The following is a 22,162-nucleotide window of genomic DNA, read 5'->3' on the forward strand; positions in this document are numbered from 1 at the left end:
ACCTCTATACCGTCTCTTAAAGGCTGCTTCATGTAGTCTGCTCCCTGAAGATGACCAATATGACCACTTTCCTTCACCTGAGTCTGAATCCAGAATTGTGTCTGTCACTAAAATGCCTAGCCTGTGCATGGAGAGATTCGGAACTTACTAGTAACAGGACCCTTACATTGTATCATCCACTCTTTTTTTTTTTTTTTAACGTTTATTTATTTTTGAGACAGAGAGAGACAGAGCATGAACGGGGGAGGGGCAGAGAGAGAGGGAGACAGAATCGGAAGCAGGCTCCAGGCTCTGAGCCATCAGCCCAGAGCCCGACGCGGGGCTCGAACTCACGGACCGCGAGATCGTGACCCGGGCTGAAGTCAGACGCTTAACTGACTGAGCCACCCAGGCGCCCCTATCATCCACTCTTAAAACACCCCAGTATATGACTTGGTCAGTATTAAATATACATACCTAACATCCATTTATAAACTTGACTCTTTTGTCCTATTGTCTGCATTTCTTGGACACGGTGTCCCATCCAGTGTTATAAAATGCCAGGAGGAAGAGACTAAAGGCCCCTGGCTTTATTTATGAGGCACCACGTAAACATTAATGCACTAATGAGACATCCAATGAAGAAAAGCCCCCAAATACTATTCAATAAACTATTTTCTTAGTAGCTTCTAAAAAACTTTATGAGGGCCAACAAAGCAGGTCATTCATTATCTTACTGACAGATGAAGAACTCTAAGGTGAGTTTTATTATTCTGCTGCCCAAGACACAACGGTAGCAGAATTTCCTTTCTACAACAATTATATAAAATGTGAGGGATGGACTCACCATTTCTACCAACTTGTCAAATTCCTGCAATTGAGGTTTTTTGTTTTTAAAGAAACAGCTTAAATTATTTCCCCTCAATGCCCTCAAAGGGTTATTAGCAAGATTTGGAATTAAAATTGCTACTGCAATAAATATTATTTCACACAAAGTCAGACTGGCTCACACTAACCAGACCTATCCCCTTCAGTAAAGCAAACTTCAAGGCATTTGATTCATTTTTGGTCTGTAAATGGGGAAAACGAATGTTTCTTTTTTTAAAAGGAAAATTCAAACTATTCTTGGCAGACATCCAAGCTAAGGAAAATGCCCTAATTTCTGACTCTCTTTCATGATTCTAAGAGTCAAAATTGCCACCTTGTATCTGCAAATATGCATTACATTAATGATACATGTTCCAACAAAAATACACATACATACACACCACAAGATTTTAAAATGCAAGGGCACTGTGACAGCCTGTCTGTCTGCCTCTACTGAAGGAAGTCTGTCCCTAACCCACAATGAGGAACCTAGCAGCAGAAGATCAGCATTCAGTCAAGGGAAGCTTTTAAATCCCAAGAGGAAAAAGATGGCATATCACCAAATAACAGGTAACTAACTCATGCTGCATAATCTTTACCTAGACCCCAGGTGACTCCATTAAAATATGTTTGATGAATACATATGTTTATTGAGAGACAAACTCTGGTCACAGGAGGAAACTTAGAGGGAGTGTGACTGAATCAAAGAAATGAAAGCCTGAGTCCTTTACTCAGGGCTCCTATCCTAGGGGATGGTCATGCTGCTGCTGAGACACCAATCATCCCTCACATACCCTTGTCATTGTATGGCACCAGTACCTCAGACCTGAACAAGGACGTGCACTGCAACTTAGCAGCTCCTTTTCTGCTCACAGAGCTTCCTACTTAAATCTCATCTTTCTGCACAGAATCACAAAGCTTTTGTACTCATTCAGCCTGAGAAAGTGGACAGACTATTAGAAGGAAAATTCTATTAGGTTTATGACACTTTAAAAGGTAAGTAAACACAATTCAGGAACAATAAATATTTTCTCTTCTCCACAACCCAAGAGTGCACACTGACAGCCTGAACTACAGCAAGCATGGCCCTTGTGACACCTGGGTAGCATTCTAATACTAGATATAGGACTGTAAGAACAGGACACAAGGCACCAGGATGCTCCCACTCTTAGGGCATGTAGTGAACAAAGTGCTTCCTATGCATTTTCATTTACTCCTGATACAACCCAACATATGTATGTGCCGACGTCCCCACCTCATAGAGAAACTGAAGCTTTGAGAGGGTTAAGTTAATCAGATTAAGATTCACACCCAGACTTGTACCCTATACCAGGCTGTAAACTTCAAAACAGAAAGGACCACAAACGCCCTATTAAACCAACTTCCATACGAGCTGCCAAGTATACTATTCTACACACAAATATTGTAAGTGATTATAATCAAACCTGGGGATGTAGTAACCAATAATGAAAACTTACTCTCAATTCCTGGCCTTTTCTCTCCTGTGATTAATCAGAAAAAGTCAACAAAAGAACATCCCAATAATGAAAACTTACTCTCAATTCCTGGCCTTTTCTCTCCTGTGATTAATCAGAAAAAGTCAACAAAAGAACATCCCAAAGGAATTCTTTAGGGAATCTGAAGGCATATGTAAGCACATTCAGAGTGCCTCATCCATGGCTTTCTAAAACTGATAACAGCCTTTTGTTTTTCCTTCCTTTATCTCACCATAAATTTTCTTTCAATAAATACTGGAGATCAGAATGTTTTTCCTTTCTGCTGAGTTTAACCTGAAACATAAACTTCAGAGATTAACTTCCTGACACTGGCTTTCTATTTGCTTAATAGTAAAACCTATCAATGCTCAGTAAACTGAAGACTGACTATATTTAACCAGTGCTCAAGACATGCCCTATACACTCCCAGGGGAGATAAAACACTGGATCCGCCTTCAGGGAGCTTATAATTTAGAGGGGTGTTAAAAAAAACATCCACAAGAAGGGACATTAACATTGTGACAGAGAAACACTGTACTCTGTATCAGAAACACTTAGGAAACAGGACAGTGTGACAAAAATTGCTCTGCCATGGTACGAGGTGCAAAAGGTACTAATGTTAAGGGGACCATTGCTGTGAGGCTAGTAGTGTAGACTCACCACAGAAGCTGTAGTGGGGCCTTTAAGGATTGTCCTAATGCTCTTGAAGATCACCAAAGGACAAGATGTGGACCCCTTAAGATCTGAACTACAAATAGTCCAAATCCCAGGCCAGAAGAAAGAGGGAGAACTCAGTGACTCACCCAGGACTAGAAGCTGTGTCACAAACTGCATCACCTCCCTCCAAACATGCAAGGACCTTAGAAGGGGGGTTTCATACACTGCACTGGACCAAGAAGATGCCAATCTAACTGAGTCGGGAAGGGGACATTCCATCATGGGGTGATGAGTGTGCTGGCTGCAGAAGGGGCTGCTCCTCATTCCCTAGCCAACTTGGAAGCTGTTACTTGATCTTAATGTTTTTTAGTGGTGTTTTGTTGGTATGCAGATGTAACATCTTAGGTATAAGAGGTTTCTTGTGAGAAAGAGAGATGTTAAGTCTTTTTTTTAAGCATGTAAAATTCAATTACAAAAATCACTTTCACCCATGATGTGTAGAGTTTCAGGCTCCATTCATGAGAATTCCATAAGTGGGATACAGGAAATCGTGACTTTTTAAAAGCCAGTCTCTAGTTATTCTTATGAGTTCTGAAGTTTGGAAATCACTTTTCCAAGCTTGTATTAAAAAGCCCAAATTCACGTTCTCGTATCCTTTTTGGACTATACAGTATTTACTGACAGTAACATATGCACTCATCATCTTAGCTAGGGGTTTTGATGTGTGAAGGTTAGATTTATAAATTCAGGGTGCCTGGATGGCTCAGTCAGTTAAGCATCTGACTTCAGCTCAGGTCATGATCTCACAGTTTGGGAGTTCAAGCCCCACATCTGGCTTTGCGCTGACAGTGTGGAGACTGCTGGGGATTCTCTCTCTCACTCTCTCTCTCTCTCTGCCCCTCCTCCACCTGCATTCTCTCTCTCTCTCTCTCAAAATAAATAAATAAACTTGAAGATTTTTTTTAAAAATAAGTAAATTCTAAGAAGTGACAATTATGTTTATAATAAAAACACAGAACTTCTGTTCTGAAATGTTCAGGAGCTCAAAGGACTGGCAAGCCTAGTTAACAAACTAGTTGATTTAACAGTCAAGAAAGTACACCCAGAGAGCAAGGAGGACACACACTAGTGAGGCCAAGTCCCCAGTGTGTCAATTCTCTCCCCAAGATGTCTTACTCACATCACACATAGTTCAATTTAAAAACTGAACAGGGGAAGGAGGGGTGCACAGGCGGAGCACAGAGGATTTTAGGGCAGTGAGCCTAATCTGTACTACACCATAATGATGGATACAAGTCATTATACATTTGTCCAAACCCACAGAACAACACCAAGAGCAACCGTACTGTAAACTATGGACTCTGACATGTCAATTCATCAACTGTAAAAAAAAAAAAAAAAGAAAGAAAGAAAATGTGCCACTCTGGTGCAGGCTATCATAATGGGGGTGGTTATGTACATGCGGGAGCAATGTATATAGAAATCTCAGTATCTTCCTCTCAATTTTGCTGTGAACCTAAAACTGCTCTAAAAAAAAAAAAAAGATTAAAAAAATTTTTAATTCCAATATGTTCCCCCTTAGATTTCCTTATTTTAAATGCCAAATATGAACCCACATGACCACATGGTGAATGGCATGAGGCCTGCACTGGGCAATCAATCCACTTACCACTCTAAGGTTCTACATCCATCCACCTCCAAAGGCAAAGACCAGTTTCACTGGTTCTGTTTCATAAACCCCAAACCACAGGCCCCACTCCTCAGTGCTCTTTTCTAGGAAGTGTCTGTGAAAATTTCAAAATTCAACCAAAGTGGGGAGGCATGTTACCCAGACAGCACCCTGTGAGCCATTTAAGATAAGGAACCACATAATTAACTTGAAAGAGACAGCTCAGAACACTTCAAGAAACACCTCAGTCTTCAAAACCCTCCTTACAACAGAGCAGGAATAATGGCAACATTATTCCCACCAACACCTGCTTTTCCCATCACACTCCTCCAAAGCCTAACTGGTGTGAGGTGAGCAGGGTTGTACTGTTGCACATCTCATGCTTGTAACTAATATTTCTCACTTTAGTAACTGTTTATCTGCCTCTTCCTCCCTTCCATGATCAGGCTATGGATGAGCAGGAAGGCAGAGAAAGCACAGGAATATGTACATGTTATAACATCAGTGCAGACTTGCAATTTAATAAGAAGACAGTGCAATTTCTATTCCCTCAAGAGTTTAAAATTAAAGACCTCAATATAGAATTATACCTTTCTTAGGTTGGACCTATCTTATCTGGAACAACAATCCCTTTAAGGAAAATTATGCCTCAGTAGCAGAGAATGTACAGACTTAACTTCCACTAAGAATCATAGTCAAAATAAACAGCATGTAAAAACTTTTACCTAGTGCCCAATCCCCAATAAATGAGTCATTCTGATGCTTACATTTTTTTCTTTGAGAGCCCAATCTGAATGGAAATCTTGAGTACATTAAAGTAACTTTTCTTGGGGCGCCTGGCTGGCTCAGTCAGTTAAGCATCCGGCTTCGGCTCAGGTCATGATCTCACAGTTCGTGAGCTCAAGCCCCGTATCGGGCTCTGTGCTGACAGCTCAGAGCCTGGAGCCTGCTTCAGATTCTGTGTCTCCCTCTCGCTCTGCCCCTCCCCTGCTAGTGCTCTGTCTCTCAAAGATAAGTAAACATTAAAAAAATTTTTTTTAAATAAATAATTTTCTCTAATGGCTCAGGGAAATCATTATGAACATCAATTACTATCCTGTCCTTGTAATTAAGTGACAGCCCCAGGGAACGTTACATAAGGCGGTAATATTCTGACTCCTCTGAAGAAGGCCCAGTCACTTGGGTTCTGTATGCTTGCTCTGTCATTTTTGGATGTGTTCTAGAACAGAATTGGGGTAGAAGGGGTGTTGGCCAGATAGCAAGCAAGTTCCAGTCAGGTGAGCTAGCAAAGGAGCAAAAAGCACCTTCATGTTGAGAAGTGGAGACAATTTGGATGAACATATACATGAAAGAGTGCAAAAAAAGAAATACTGCCATGAGAGCTTATGCATAATTCCTTCAAAGCAGGAGAGGGATTTGGCTGGGCAGTAAGTAAGTTGGGAAGAAAGGGCAGCTGCTTTTTAAAACACCTGGTGAAGCTGCATTAAAAAGGGCAGTGCTCCTTTCAAAGGAGGCAGAGTAGCCCCATGGTATGGTACACACATGAGCCAGTGTCTGGACCACAGTAGTAAGTGTGAGGAATGTTTTAAGAGGGAGATTGGCAAATTAAAAAAGCACCATGAGTAAAGGGTCCAGAAAATATAAAGGAAAAAAAATCAGCATATCAATTCTTATATTAACAGTAAAAGACATGGCACTGGCAAGTCTTCAAATCAAAGTATCTGAAACAACGGAGATTTGGGATTCTGCAAACAAGCTATCATTAACATTTAATACACATTTGCAACTGCCTTTTCTTCTACTTACTTGAAAAACTGAACTGACCAGATTAAGCAATTTTAGTTTAAAATAACAAAAGAATGTTTAATAGCATAACAAATACCAAACCCTTTATTATAGGCAAAAGTAACGTATACAGTTATTAGCCACTATGAGATATGGTATATTGCATTCAACAGCTAAGTAATTAGTCAATGTGGTAACACTAGACCTGACATTTGAATCCGTGACTGTCAAGGTGCATTAAAATAATATACTCCTAAAGGTAATTTAACTCACCATTGGACAAAATAAAACTGACCAAAGGAGATAACACAACTCATAAAACACATATTCCCTATTTGAGTGTTCTCATAGCAAGAACTGCACATGAAACATGTTATTTTCATATTTGTTGTTACAAAAAATAGTGAGTTCACCTTTCTGTACTTTTCTAAATTATTGATATTGTTACGATAAAAATTTCTATTATTATTTTTAAAGAAAAGAAATCAATGTTTAAAATTAGTTCCTTTTATTTCACATACTAAGATACTTAAATACTGCAGAATGGTACCCAAAGTGGGCACTAAAACCAGGAGCCCTAGACTGGAAGCCCAACTCCACCACATGCTAGGACGGTGATCTTGGGCCAGTCTGGACATCGTTCTCTTCCTCTGTAGAATGGTGATAAATCACAACCCTCTGCAACAGGTCCTGCTAACTTCACAAAGAACACACTGAGTGAGACAGGAACCCTAGTCCCAGAAGACAGCATCGTAACTGGGAGCGCTTGGGAGTGCAGCAACAGCATCAGCAGGAAGAGATGGGTACAACTAACTACAGTATCTGAGAGATGGCTTTCAAAGCAGGGGGCAGGTCCTTCAAGGTCAAACCTTCCAAAGTTCAAAACTACCATAGGCATGCTAGATGTTCCCTCCAATGGGAGATATCTGTGCAGGACAGGGTGGGTAGAGATAAACCGCATCATACACAGAATAGTGAATTTTAATGAGAAGTTTGTTTATTGCAATGTCTAACCATTTACCCACAACAAAAGATGAACACAGGATTCTGTGGGTTCCCTTCTTTCTCCTCTGATCACTAACCTCATGTCCACCAAGAAGCTCTCCTACATTTCTCCCCATTACCTCACATGACACTCAATTTTCAGTATTCACCCATGGCACAATTTCAATATTGAAATATCACTTGATGCAACACTAAAGCACTCAAACTTAATAAAAAAAGCAAGAGATTAGGGGCGCCTGGCTGGCTCAGTTGGTGGAGCATGTGACGCTTAATCTCAGGGTTGTGAATTGGAGCCTCACGTTAGGTGTAGAGAGGGAGGGAGAGAGGGAGAAGGGAGAAGAGAAGAGAAGAGAAGAGAAGAGAAGAGAAGAGAAGAGAAGAGAAGAGAAGAGAAGAGAAGAGAAGAGAAGAGAAGAAGAGAGGGAGGGAGGAAAAAAGACAAGAGATTAAATGATGCAAGGATTCGAATTCGATTCTGGGCTCCTCATCTGCCCATCACCAACCCAACCTTCAATTAAGGTTTCCAAATTGTTCCTTACCTTTTCTCAGCATTCAGGAAGCTGATTCTAATACGGTCCTTGAACCCAGATACATTTACAGTATTTGTATAAAGTCATAATGTAAGCAGCTTCGGATCTCCCGGAATGATTTCTAAATACAAATATAACCTAGTTTCTGAACCTCAACTACTTCTGCTGCCATGTCCTCAGCACTGATACAGTTTAGAGGGCATAATTCTTTCCTCATGTGATCTGTAACATATTTGTTTTCCTTCTGGTTTTCAAAGTCTGCATACACCTCTTAATACGCTTGTGCTGAATATTCATAAGCACGTTCATGAATTTCATTCACTCTTCATAATACCTCAATTGTTCCTTTAAAAAAAAAAAGAGGTAAAAGAGAAAACCCACCCTTAGAATTTCCCTTTGAGGTCTGTTTGATAGCATCCCTTACCAGAAATGATGCATGCACACCATAAACTCAAGTTTTCAAAGTATCCTTATGCAAACTCATACCATGTCCATCTAAAATTTAACTTGGTCAAAATGAAAACAATAGTTGATAGTTTAAAAGATATTTCCACAGCGGACGCCTAGGTGGCTCAGTCAGTTAAGTGTCCAACTTCAGCTCAGGTCATGATCTCACAGTTCTTGGGTTTGTGAGTTCAAGCCCCCCATCAGGTTCTGTGCTGACAGCTCAGAGCCTGGAGCCTGCTTCAGATTCTGTGTCTCCCTCTCTCTCTGCCCCTCTCCTGCTTGTGCTCACTCTCTCTCTCTTTCAAAATTAAACATTAAAAATTAAAAAAAAAAAGTTTAAAAGATATTTCCACAGAAAATAGGAAGAGCTCTTGCCTTGGTATTTGAAAAAGAAAATTCCTCAAAGCATCTTTTGTTAGAAATCATGATCTACTACAAAGAACCATAATATAAAAATTGGTGAGTTTTCCTCACTGTTATATAGCCACTTCTTTTTTCAGTTGTGCACACCCATTATAGCCTTATCAGAATAAGTATCAAAATGAAAGACTTTGTCAGTAAGTAAATAAAATCAAAGAACTGTTTTAGAACTTTACTAGGACTTACATAAACTCAGTGGGGCTGGCTGATAAAGGCAGTGTTTTGACCACCTTCCCTGAGCAGTCTGTAAGATGAGACCATGCAATGAGCACATTATATAACTCAATGAAAAGGCAAAGTGAAATTGTGATGAAATTTATGCTTCCCTCTATTTTTCAGTCTCCTCTTTTCCTACTTTTCCTACCAACAAATCTTTCCCACCCCACAAAGGAAAGGATGATAGAGAAGCACACACTGTGTATTCATTCTTGCAACAAATATTTTCAATAATACTGATTTTTTTGTGCTTGGCACATTAAGAAGTATACAATATTTTAATATAAAATACAGGAAGTCCTTGAAACAAGCTTGCAAAGAAGAAAATCATCTCTATTTTACAGAAAGGAAGTGGGGGGTTCCACGAGATTGGAAAACTAGCCCAAGGTCATACAACCAAAACGAGGGCAAAATGGCTGCAATGCTCTAGGTACCTGAATCAGTGATTTGGATCAGCACCTCTCCTCACAAGCCACTGCAATTTAAAGCTAAAGGTCTAGGGGGTGCCTGGGTGGCTCAGTCGGTTAAGCATCTGACTTCGGCTCAGGTCATGATCTCACAAAATGTGAGTTTGAGCCGCACATCAGGCTGTCTGCTCTTAGCACAGAGTCCACTCTGGATCCTCTGTCTCCCTCTCTCTCTGTCCTTCCCCTACTCGCGTTCTCTCTCTCTCTCTCTCTCTTTCAAAAATAAATAAAACATTAAAAAAAATAAAGCTAAAGATCTGCATTCCAGAACCTGCTCGCATCTCAGGAAATGGACAACAGTGGGCAGCAGGAGTCAGTATGTGAAATGTGGTAAGAAGTATCTATGGTCAGTCAGGGGATGGTGTGTGCCTTCATACAAGTTTATTTGCTTCCCTGCCTGTCCCCTCAGGTGGAGGAAAGCTTCCAGGGGTTGTTTCAGGAAAGCCTTCTCAACTCTTCTTAATCCTTTTCAGCCAACCCCTTACTCATTCCACAGCCTCAGGTGTTGCAACCAAAGTACTTTGAGAAACCTGACAGTTGCCAAGGAATCACCCTAAAGTTCTTTGCTACCCCCATAAGACACCTCCCAGCCAGTGCCCACCCTGCTGAATTCTAGGAATATTACTGGAGTCTACAAAAAGCCTGGGACTATCAGTATAAAAGGGCAGGACTCAGAAAATGATACAAAGGAGAGAAAGCAAACTTTGAAATTGCCTAGGAGATCAGAAGCCATGGCCTCACAGAGCAGGCTGGCCAAGCAAATCAGGGATAAATGAGTGTGAGCACGCACACATCTATGTAACTGCCTAATTAACTCTGCCCTCCAACACACTTAACTAGAGATGGCAGGAAAAATGCCCAGCACCACTCTTTCAGTGCCTTTCCCTTTCAACAACCACTTGATTAAACCTATGAGTTCATGAGACTATGAGACTCTAAGCAAGCAATGCATGTGCTGCTCCAGGGAAGTCATTCTCTTCAACCTACAGCCACAGGCATCTCAAATTACCCTACAGAACTGTAGGTAGAAAGAGAACACTGAATTGAAACGCTTCAAGCCACAAATAACACCAAAATTTGCTTTCCCAAGTAAAACCCAAGATACTAAAAGTAAACAAAAATTCTGATCATATGACTCAACTGCTCACTCTGCCACTAGACAAGATATATGACCTTGAATGAGCCACTTAACTTCTCAGAAGTGTGGTCATCTCAGTATAAAATGTTCAGGGCGCTGACTCCCCAGGCCAGCATATTAATTTACCAGGCACTGGTCTACACACCACGGATACAATAGTGAACAAAGTAGAGAAAGTCTGTGCTCTCATTCTAAGAGGGGGACACAAGTGAATACTTTTGCTGCTGTTGTGAATATGTTCTGATGCCTAAAAAAAAAAAAAAGTTACAGGGAAAACCTACCAGAGCGAAGAGGAGAGGGAGTGCTGGGATGGAGTGGTTGCTATTTTATACTGGTAGTCAGGGAGGCAGGCCTTTCTGCTCCCCTGTCATTTGTGCAGAGAGCTGAAAAAGGTGATGAATACTTGCCCTGCAGGACCTTCTGAGCCCCAATTAACCTACACAGAAAAACTCACAGGCGCCGCAGGGTGTGCCACACTAGCCCTACTAACTTGGCCAGGGCATCATCCTCCGAGGCTTGTAGGCAACATGGTGGTTCTATTCAAGCTCCGATAATGGTAACGTGTTCCACTCCTTCATGCCAACAACAGACACAGTGCCCCAAGCACACCTCTGTGAAAACAGGCACTGCCCAGCATACCAGAACAGACCACTTCTCTGGGCAAGCCAAGCCATTCTCAACACTGACTGCTTCCTCGTGCAAAGCTCAGGCTTGGGTTAGAGAGAGAGGGCTGCAAGAGGCAAAGCCAAAGGCTTTGGACAAAAAAAGCTTCTAGACTTGTCCACTTTCCACCTGACTGCACAGTTTCTCTTCAGCAAAACCCCATCCTCAAGGTTGAGGTATGAGGTCTCTTTTGGCAGAGCCTAGTTATGACTCTATAATCTAGCACTCAAAAACAAAGTCTACCTTATTTCTGTAAGGACAACACTCAGAGGGAGAAAAAACAACACGTTTCATTGAAAAATAAATCCCTAAAACTATGGTGCACATCGTTGCATATTAACATTTGGAATGAGGTTACTTGGGCTATGAGATGACAAAATTCGATTGCTGAGTAATAACAAAAGTCTATCACCAGAGCCACATTTAAAAAAAAATTTTTTTAACGTTTATTTATTTTTGAGAAGGAGAGACAGACAGAGAGTGAGCCAGGCAGGAGCAGAGAGAGAGGGAGACACAGAATCCCAAAGAGCCTCCAGGCTCTGAGCTGTCAGCACAGAGCCCAACGCGGGGCTCGAACTCGTGAACAGCTAGATCATGACCCAAGCCAAAGTTGGATGCTCAACCAACTGAGCCACCCAGGTGCCCCTTCCAGAGCCACATTAATAGCTTGTGTGTGCTGTCCTTGTTACGGCTGTATGTCTACCATTTCAGATGATCTTGGCATCTTATAAAGCCAATGCTTTTGAATTCTAAGGCCAGCAACCACTCTCTAGATGCTAATATAGCAAGGTTCTTCTCCATGGTAATTCACTGGCTAAATTGGACATCGTATTTCCTATAGTGGAGGGGGGGTGCTTTTTGCCCATTTTTCAAAATTGAAAATTCCAAAAATGAAGAGGATGCACATTTCTAAAACACAGATTTTTAAGTTTTAAAGTTTCCCTTAAAAAATAGATTGGTTAAAGCTGGGTCTCCAGGCCCATGGAAACCAGGTGTAAAGTTGAACTGAGCAGAGGCTGCCCCGGGGGCCAGCAGGAGTTCTCCAGCAAGCCCCACAGCCCTCACTCCTCAGAATACTCACACATGTATGTACTGGCATGGGCCAAGAATCCTTGATCACAGGCCATAGCAGTGGTTCTTCAACCCTAGCTGACAATCAGTCCACCAGGAGGGCTTGTTGTTGTTGTTGTTGCTGGGTGTTTTCGTTTTGTTTGTAATTCTACATCTTGGGCTTCACCCAGATCTACTGGATCAAAATCCTTAAGAGTGGGGCCTGAGCATCCATATTTTATAATCTCCCCTAAATAATCACAATAACCACAACTATGGTCCCATGAGAAATAATGTCAGAAAGACTCCAGTATGTACCACCAAAACTCACATTCTTAATAAAAATTTAAAAAGCCCCCAAAATACCATCACCCTGGATCCCATGTTACAAGTTTTTTCCTCCATCTTATGTTAAACATCATGCTGTAGCTAACAAATGCATGGTCGTGCACGGTTGTTATCTCATGACCATTGAAAACAAACTGGTGTGGCCCCAACAGAGTGGGAAAAGCCCAAACAGCAGATGCCATATAACACTTCAACAAAAATACTAAGTAGCAGATGACCACACAAGTGCCCCCCATCTCCCTTCCCCCTCCACTGGGGATGACCATACTAATTTATTATCCAAATAGGACACTTCAGAATGAATGAGGCACTAGAAATAAGTATGCCAGGACAAAAGATGTAAACCAGGACTGCCTTGGGCAAACAGAAGGTATGGTCACCCTCCCCCTCCCCTTCATCGTTCCACCCTTAAAGAATTTTTAAAGGACCAAAACACTCCCCTAAATTCCCCCAGCCCACACACAAAAACCCACTACCAATGAAAACAACAAACATCCAGATGGTGACTCCTTTATTATCAAATTCCAAGTTAGAGGCAGGAAAAGTAACACCCCCCACCACAGTGACTATACCTGGCAGGCCCTCAATAAATGGTTTTTCAATGAATAATCAGGAGGCCAATGAAGACCATGAGTGGCAGATGCTGGCATGATGAATCTATTCAGTGATTTGCAAAGGCAACTTTCAAACAACCTCAAAGAAGAGCTACAACCTTCAAACCTCTCAGGTGATCTCTCCCACAGGGGCCTTCTGGCAAGACTAGCATAGCAGTCCTTACTTTAACGGACCACACAGGAATAAACTTGGTGAGATAAAGATATAATTAAATGGGGGAGGACAAACAGGACCCAAGAGCTGATTCCCTTCTAGGATGCAGACTCTCTCCACCTGCCTCTGGAGTAGACAAAGTTCTTCCTTTTCCAGGATCAGGTACCCCGTGTTGTTCCTTATGGCTATGGGCCAGTTGCTCTCAGAACTTACCCCCTAAACTGGCCTTGGAAAACCACTCAACAATAGGCAGGAAGTTTGAAAGGTTAAGATGGACAGGGGAGGGGCACCTGACTTCAGCTCAGGTCATGATCTCGTGGTCTGTGGGTTCGAGCCCCACACTGGGTTCTGTGCTGACAGCTCGGAGCCTGGAGTCTGCTTTGGACTCTATGTCTCCCTGTCTCTCTGCCCCTCCCCCACTCATGCTCGCTCGCTCTCTCTCTCTCTCTCTCTCTCTCTCAAAAATAAACATTAAAAAAAAAAAAGACTAATGGAAAATCCTGAAATCAACTACAAAACCCATGAATGCCTACAACCATCATCATTCAGACCTTTTTTTTTTTTAAGATGAAACTCTAGTTCATTAGAAGGATAAGCAGCACTGAAGTGTGATAACATGAGCAATGAGACTGAGAATGGCCACACACACACCATCACAGAACCCTGGGGAGAGGTCTTGGGCCTGCCTGAGAGCACACTCCAGGCTTCTTGAGAAAACCTGAAGGCTACCCATATTCTGCCATACCTGTGTGCCCCTGCCTCTGGGCCCTTCCAAACAGCCCTCCTTAGGAAGAATGCAAGTCTCTTTAGCACCAAGGCATTCCTTCAAAATTTGAACTGAAAGGGGGGCTTTTTGGGGTGATGGAATTGTTCTGTATTCTGACTGTGGTTAAATCCATATATGTGTTAAAATCCAAAGACTTATACACCAAAAGAGAACAAAGTCAATTTTACTTTATGACAATTTTTAAAATAAAATTTAAATACTGAAGGGAAGCAGGAATGAGTCAAAACCCAGGACACCTCTAAGACCTTCAGCCTCTTTCCTGTTTATTCAGTGAGGGGCCCCTCGGACAGACACATCCGCTTAGGGATTTTGCTTTGTTGGCATGATCTTCCCTCCCCCTCTCCCTCCCCTCTCTCCCTCTGCTGGTGTTCACTTTTCCTAGTCTTATGACATTATCATGCAACAAAATTACAAATTAGCATCTCCAGTTAGGAAATTATCAGGGAAAATATCAACACTGAGACAGGTGTAATTCCTACCCCAAGAGCTACAGTCAAGGAGAAAGAGCTGAGCCACCAAGGCTCAGTAGAGAACAAAGAAGCACAGGAAAGGAGATCACAGATTCTGCAGCATTTACAAAGAACTATCCCACACCAATGTGAAGGTGTACTCATTTTCTGAAAACCCAGTGCAAAGAAACTGAACCTTGCCAACCCTGATAAAAACAAAGCAGAGTAATAAAGCTGTGAGCAATGTTACCAACTTCAGGTACCCAGAGTGAAGTCAAGGACAAAGTGAGGATATGTATGGATAGCCCAGCACAGTGCCTAGGTTATGCTAAGGTAAAGAAGCATGAAATAGCATGACCACACAAGCAATTCATTACATTACATGAAACTGATGAAACACCCTGCATCACAAATGCCAAACAGGACTTCATTCGCTAAGCTGTGCTGCGTGCACCACTTTTCCCATATAGCACTGAAAGTGAAACACACAATTCTTCCAGACTAGGGGGAGACCTGAAAAAATTCAGTAGCAATTTTTCTTTCCTGTCCTTTCTTGGATGGAAACACACAAAATAATCTTCTCTGGATCTTTGGAAAGGGAGTCACAACAATCCCTAATTTAAAAGGAACAAAACTGGTATACATAGAAATACTTCTATACTGTGTTCTCAATCAGTAGGTGTGTTCCTAAAACTGGTACTTAGATCAAAGAATTTTTTGCAAGTCACTAAAGTTCACCAAGTTTGAAGAAATTCTATTGGGTGTCCGGTTTCTCACACATGTGAACTACAACTTCAAGTACAGGGTTTGTTTCAAATGGGAGACACCTGAGGTGCATGGGTAGCTCAGTCAGCTAAGCGTCCAACTTTTAATTTTTAACGTTTATTTATTTTTTGAGAGAGAGGGGGACAGAGTGTGAGCAGGGAAGAGGCAGAGAGAGAGACACACACACACACACACACACACACACACACACACAAAATCTGAAGCAGGCTCCAGGCTCTGAGGTGTCAGCACAGAACCCAACACAGGGCTCAAACCCACAAACTGTGAGACCATGACCTGAAGTCAGACACTCAACCAACTGAGCGTGGTGCCCCAGCATCCGACTCTTGATTTCAGCTCAGGTCATGATCTCACAGTTCATGGGTTTGAATCCCCAGAACGGACTCTGTGCTGACAATGCGCAGATTCTCCCTCTCTGCCCCTCCCCCACTCATGTGTGTGCTCTCACACTTTCTCTCTCAAAAATAAACATTAAAATGGGAGACACCTGACTGTAAGCCCTGGGGAGACAATTTGCCCTTTCAGGAATAAGAAACAAGACTTTGTTTCTGAATGATCTGCAGGTGGTTGAGATGCTGAGTACAAATCTGTGGGCCACTTCCCCAGGCCTCTCCATCAGGGGGTCACACTTAAGAATTGGTCAAGGGCAACAATTTTATTTGGGCAATATTCTTTCCACACTCTCAGCTGACAGAATTTTGAACCCTAGCAGAGCAACCACATAGCACAGGGACAGTAGGTCTTGCCCGAGGCCTGGCTTTTACTATGCTGAGGGAGATTAAAGAGGCCCAAAAAGAAGCCCTGCTGACAGACAATGAACCACACAGTTTAGGACCACCAGCAATTAATTACTAAACCTTCAATCACAAGACATCAAACTATTGTGTTTCAGTCTTAGGATACTAGTAAACTATGAAGGGATTTTGCTTCTATTTAAAGAATGACAGTGAATGGGGTCAATCGGGCATCTTCTCATCATAGTTTCAAATTCTTCACATGATCACATCCATCCTGGAGCACTGTGCATTTCAAATCATCATGTGAATGAGGGAATAGCAATGGTGAATCTGACCTCATTAACTGGAGCCATTGTACAATTAAACTACTCAGCTGCCATCTGCATGGCCTCTGCAGTTAAAAATATAGGGGTAGGAAAGAAATTCAGCCAGAGAGAAGGAATAGGTACAATTTCAGGTGGAAAATGCTCCCTATGCTTTCCAGCAGGCTCCTGAAATTCACTGGAGTTTGAGCAGCTGGCACAGAAGAATATGTGAATAAAAAATGAGCTTGAGCAACTGGATGGGGCAACAGGGGATCGGCTGGTATGCTTAAAGACAACCTGGACCCAAGTGTAAGTGATACAGCAAAGGGGATGTAACTTGAAAATGGCCATGCCATCTTCTCATCTCACTGCAGATGCTAGTGGTTCTCCCCACCAAGGTAATCATGACCATCATGACCCCAGGAAGGTACGAGAAGGTTTGCTTTTGCTCCTTCCCCCATGCTACTCATTCAATTAAGTACCAGCATCTCCTCCTTATGAAAGTAGGAGGGGAGAAGAGAGGGACAATGTATGCAACCTACATCCATCTTGGATCCTGCCAGTTTGGTGCCACCTGATAACAGTTGCCTGCTCTAGCCTAAATACCCACTGGGAATTCAGAGTCTTGTGGCTGGCTGGCTGCCACACGAGACAGCAGCAGCAATTCTAAGAATCCCAGGTTAGACTGCTTAGTGCAATCCAAGATTAGGTAAGGAGACTACTGGGACACAAAGACCCATCCTCTATTTAAGAAATAAGACCAGATAAAGAGGCAAGCTATTGCTAATCACATTTAAATGAATTTAATGTGTTAAATAAATTCATTAAATAAATGAATTGAAATGAATTTACACAGAGTTTAATAATGTAATATTTTTATTCTACAAAAATTAGAATGTACAAAAATGTAATGTTTTGTGAAATTTAGACCTAAAACATATTTTCAGATGGTTGCTTTAGAGTGCTCTAACTACATCTATGTTAACATGTTGTTAAATAGGAAATAAACTACCAGCAACTTCCTAAAGTAAAAAACTTATTCGTTGAAGTAAACAAGTGATATCATAAATCAACAGTAACTAAGAGATGTGAATGCACCCAGTTCCTCCTAGTATATTTATGAAATATAATTCTGTTGATGACATATTAATAAAAGCCAGAAATCTTTTATCTCACTGGTATCAGTCAGCTGTTAAGAGTTGTAAGTCATCCCCTAATTCCCTCCAGACATGCTTTAAATATGCAACCCCCAACAAAGTGTTCAAAATCATGACTCAAAAATCTCAAGACATTTCTTGATGATTATCACAATACTACAATCTTATTAAAATGCAAACATGAGAACTTAATTCATTTGTAATATAATGTAGAAGCACATACTACAAAAATCTTAAGCAATTTTCCCATCCTAATCCACTCCCATTAATTTATCCTTGTATCTTCTCAAAATTCTATCCACCATAACCACCCTTCCTTTTATTTAAGAACAAAACTCATGCATCTGTAAGCACCAGGAGGGCAGGGACCCTACCTTGCTGACTTTTCTCTACTGCAATTCTAGCACCTAGCTGATACTCATTATTTGTAAGGAGCTGAAACTCTGCTTTTTTGTTTAAATGACAAGATAGGAATAAATAAGATTTTAAAATAATCAAAGTTAATTTTGCCATAAAAAAAAAAGCCAAGTCACATAATACCACTTGAGATTTTGTGAATTGGGGCTCCTGAGTGGCTCAGTCAGTTAAGCGTCCAATTCCTGATTTCGAATCAGGTCATGATCTCATAGTTTGGGATGGGAGACTGAGCCCCGCATTGAGCTCTGCACTAATAGCACAAAACCTGCTTGGGATTCTCTGTTTCCCTCTCTCTGTCCCTCGTGTGTGTGTGTGTGTGTGTGTGTGTGTGTGTGTGTGTGCGCGCACTCTCTCAGAAATAAACATTAAAAAAAAAAAAAAAAGATTTTGTGAATTATAATTTTTCCCAGGAAGGCATATGTCAAACATATGCACAAGATTTTGGCAGAAGCAAATTTTTTCATTATAATTACAAAATTTGTACATAATAAGTAAAACTCCAGACCTTCACAGATTCTTCTCTTAGTTTTATAACCAAATACCATTACAGTTAAAATTAGAAGGGTTTGAGCAAGCTTATACCAACTGTGGCCACTGACATCCTGTACCTATTGAGAACTGGCATCTTTTCACCATAAACAAAAGACATTTGTGCCTTCTGCTAAAAGCAGCAGCAATACTGAAAGGGCAGTAGAGGGTGTTTTCTTATCACTCAACTGAGTTACCTCCTAAAACCCTTAGATTTAGACTGCCCAAGAAATACTAACATCAATGATGTTGGCTAGAAATACCCTTTGCTATGGAACAAATCTATCTGCTCGTCTAACCCCATGCCTACCTACCTTTCCACTAACATAGGAAAAAAGCACACAGTGCCATATATTTTTATTTGAGGAGTGGGCAAGAGAGGGGTTACTGCACTATCTCAAGATTTACACATAAAAAAAGTGGACTATGTATGTGGTTTGTGCAGACACTAACATTAAATAAAAGCAAACAAAACCTAAAATGTCAGGACTACAACTGAAAGCACACAGTATCAAAGCCAAAACCTGGACACTGAATGAAGACCCCACTGTGGGTTTCAAAACTGAATGAAGTACTTTTTGCTCCTCGAGAGGCTAACTTTGTCTTTTCTAATCCAACACGTAATTTTTTGGTAAAAGCAGTTACCAGTATTAAAAGAAAAGAAGAAAGCGAAATTAGAGAAAGACAAAAATCATACGACTTCACTCATATGAGGACTTTAAGAGACAAAACAGATGAACATAAGGGGAGGGAAACAAAATTAATATAAAAACAGGGAGGGGGACAAAACATAAGAGACTCTTAAATAAGGAGAAAAACAGAGGGTTACTAGAGGGGTTATGGGAGCGGGGATGGGCTAAATGGGTAAGGGGCATTAAGGAATCTACTCCTGAAATCATTGTTGCACTGTATGCTAACTAATTTGGATGTAAATTAAAAAAAATTAAATTAAAAAAAAAGAAAAGCAGAATATACTAAATATAGTAATGTTCTCTATCTCCCAAGCCCAGTGGTCAATTTTAGAAGAAATAAATCAAAATCTTTCTGAAAAGCCCAAAGAATACTCCCTAATTGGATGTGGGAATGCAATATAATGATGTCCCAACTCATTATATTAAAATATTACTGTGATTATGATGCAAGATAATCATATACTTAGAGAGGCAGCTTAAGTAATTGCAGTAATAAGCCACATATAAAAAGGAAGCATACAAATAAGTAACGATTAAGGAAAAAAATAAAGAAAATCTGTGTTTCCATCAGTTTCTCCAAATCTTTTATTTAAACAACAGTACTGCTTCAGAGTAAGCCTCCAAATCCAAAAGGCAGTTTTATTTACGGGAAAGAAAGAAAAAGGGAAAACAAAAACAAACAGAAAAAACAGGTCTGAGTGCAAGCAATAGAATATTATAGCTCGTTCTCACCCAGTTATTAGCAAGCCCAACTATCACAGCAATTATTAAAGCAAATTTCCTGCCTAATTAAAACCGAAGTCAACCTGCCATACACCCCACACACAGTGCCACTTAGAGGAGAACACCTCTGTCTGGGAGACCAGTCTGGAGCCAGAGCAAGAGGACTCTGCCCAGTGAAGACTCTGATTTGGATAAAAAGAGAGGCAGAGGCATCTCCAAAGGTGAGATGTTTGTTTACACCAAACGCATAGCATCGGTATACTTTCCTGAGGTCTGAAAGTTAAAGGACAAGGTCATTCTAGAGATTATGGATTACGGCAAAATCAAAAGCCAAAGACACGCCAAAGCAAGATGCCACAAGGACAACCTTCATGTTCAAAGAGCAGCTTACTTCTCTCTCTGAATTCCAAACTGAGGAGCTTCTGAAAACCGATCTGTGGGAGAGGAGATAAGCTCTTTACAATTTTGAATTTCAAAGCATTTCTAGCAAAAACCAGGTTAAATTCTAGTACCTATCCATCCAACTTCTAGTGAGGTAACATGTTTGCAAAGTATGTGTGGCTGTTGGTTTACTCTTCCGAAAGGAGTATCCCAAATATGTCTCTGTGGCTTTTCTCACTAGACTGAGCCACATACCCACTGTTCCACTTAGCCATCCTCTATTTATTGTCAACAAGTCTCTCTGGCACAAAGAAGTACCTCAACCTATGTAACTGGAGTTTGAAAGAATTATTTACTAGTATAGGAAACATAAAGGGAAATAAGCTTAGATATCTTGAAACTGGAAACAAGTTAGGAAAAAACATGCAATGTTTAACTTTTTTTAAAGAAAACATCAAACAACTCTTAGTAAGTCTATAAATGAGATTGTGGCTGGAAATATGAGGCTTAAGGTTACTCTCCTTCAAAACTACCCAATTAATTCAAATTGCATCTGTATCTATACAGAGAATTAACTTGGGAGAGTCCCAGATTCTACCCCAAAGGCTGAGCATAGCTACCCCAAGTCTCCACAGCTCTCCCACAGTCCAACTGTAAGACTTTTGTGCTTATGCTATTACATACTATATGATAATATATGCTATATATTTTTATACTTTTATAATTTTATGATTATAAGAACACAAAAATCACATCAATTTACCTGATTTATAAACCCCACACATAACTTCCTTCTCACTAAGCTTGTGTGACTACCACCAGCTCCACCTCTGATCCAGGCCCTACTCACTCAAAAAGAGAAGACACAATCACTCCAATAACTTCATTTTTCTATCATTTCAAAGACTTTTATAGCATAGAGGCCAGGTGCTCAACATTAATTTAATTCATCAGGTAAGGGAGAAAGTCTCCCCAGAAAACAGTAGAGGATAAGGAGGGGCTCAACTACTCAGAAGGCAAAGGTGGGCCTGTGAGACAGTCACAGGGCCAGTGCCAAGGGCTGCCAAGAGCATTTACAAGCACTTCCCAAATCACCCATGCCAGGCATATGGTATGCAGTCTTTCATTATTCAAGATTCAACAAGCAAGCTGGAAAGAGGCAAAAATCAGTATGGCAAAAACAAAAACAAAAACAAAACAAAAACACCACTTTTAGAAGAATTCATGTGGGCCTAACATTTTAAAATATAACCTGAAGAATGATTGCCTCAAAAATTGAAATGTTTTTTCTACTTTTAATTGTGAAATTTCTAGACATACAGAAAAGTGGAAGAAATAGTTTCAAATATACTGAATATCTAATACCTAGAGTCAACATGTAACATGTGACATATATATCTATTTCGCTTAATAAGATAGAGGTCCTCCTGAGCCATTTCAAAATAAGTTATGGACATCAAAAAAGTTCATTTCTAAATACAGTTAAGAGTATTCTCTTGCCATTATCACACACCATTATTACAACTAAAAAACAAAACAAAAACAAAAACAAAAATAAAACCAACAGTCCCCAAATCATCAAATACCTATATTTAAATGTTCCTAATCCCCTCTCCCCATTTTTTAGATGGTTTCTACAACAATCCCTCCCAGCATTCCTTTGATAGCCATGGCATTGACTTTTTGAAGAAATCA

At 40.7% G+C, this 22,162-nt stretch overlaps 1 protein-coding gene across 50 annotated transcripts in view; it reads right to left on the minus strand.

The window, feature by feature from the left end:
- Window positions 1–22,162, minus strand: part of MAP4K4 (mitogen-activated protein kinase kinase kinase kinase 4) — a 190,398-nt gene that overhangs the window by 111,669 nt on the left and 56,567 nt on the right. The gene's annotated exons all lie outside the window — the stretch shown is intronic.

This window comes from Acinonyx jubatus, chromosome A3, assembly GCF_027475565.1.
Source record: "Acinonyx jubatus isolate Ajub_Pintada_27869175 chromosome A3, VMU_Ajub_asm_v1.0, whole genome shotgun sequence".
Classification (NCBI taxonomy): Eukaryota; Metazoa; Chordata; class Mammalia; order Carnivora; family Felidae; genus Acinonyx; species Acinonyx jubatus.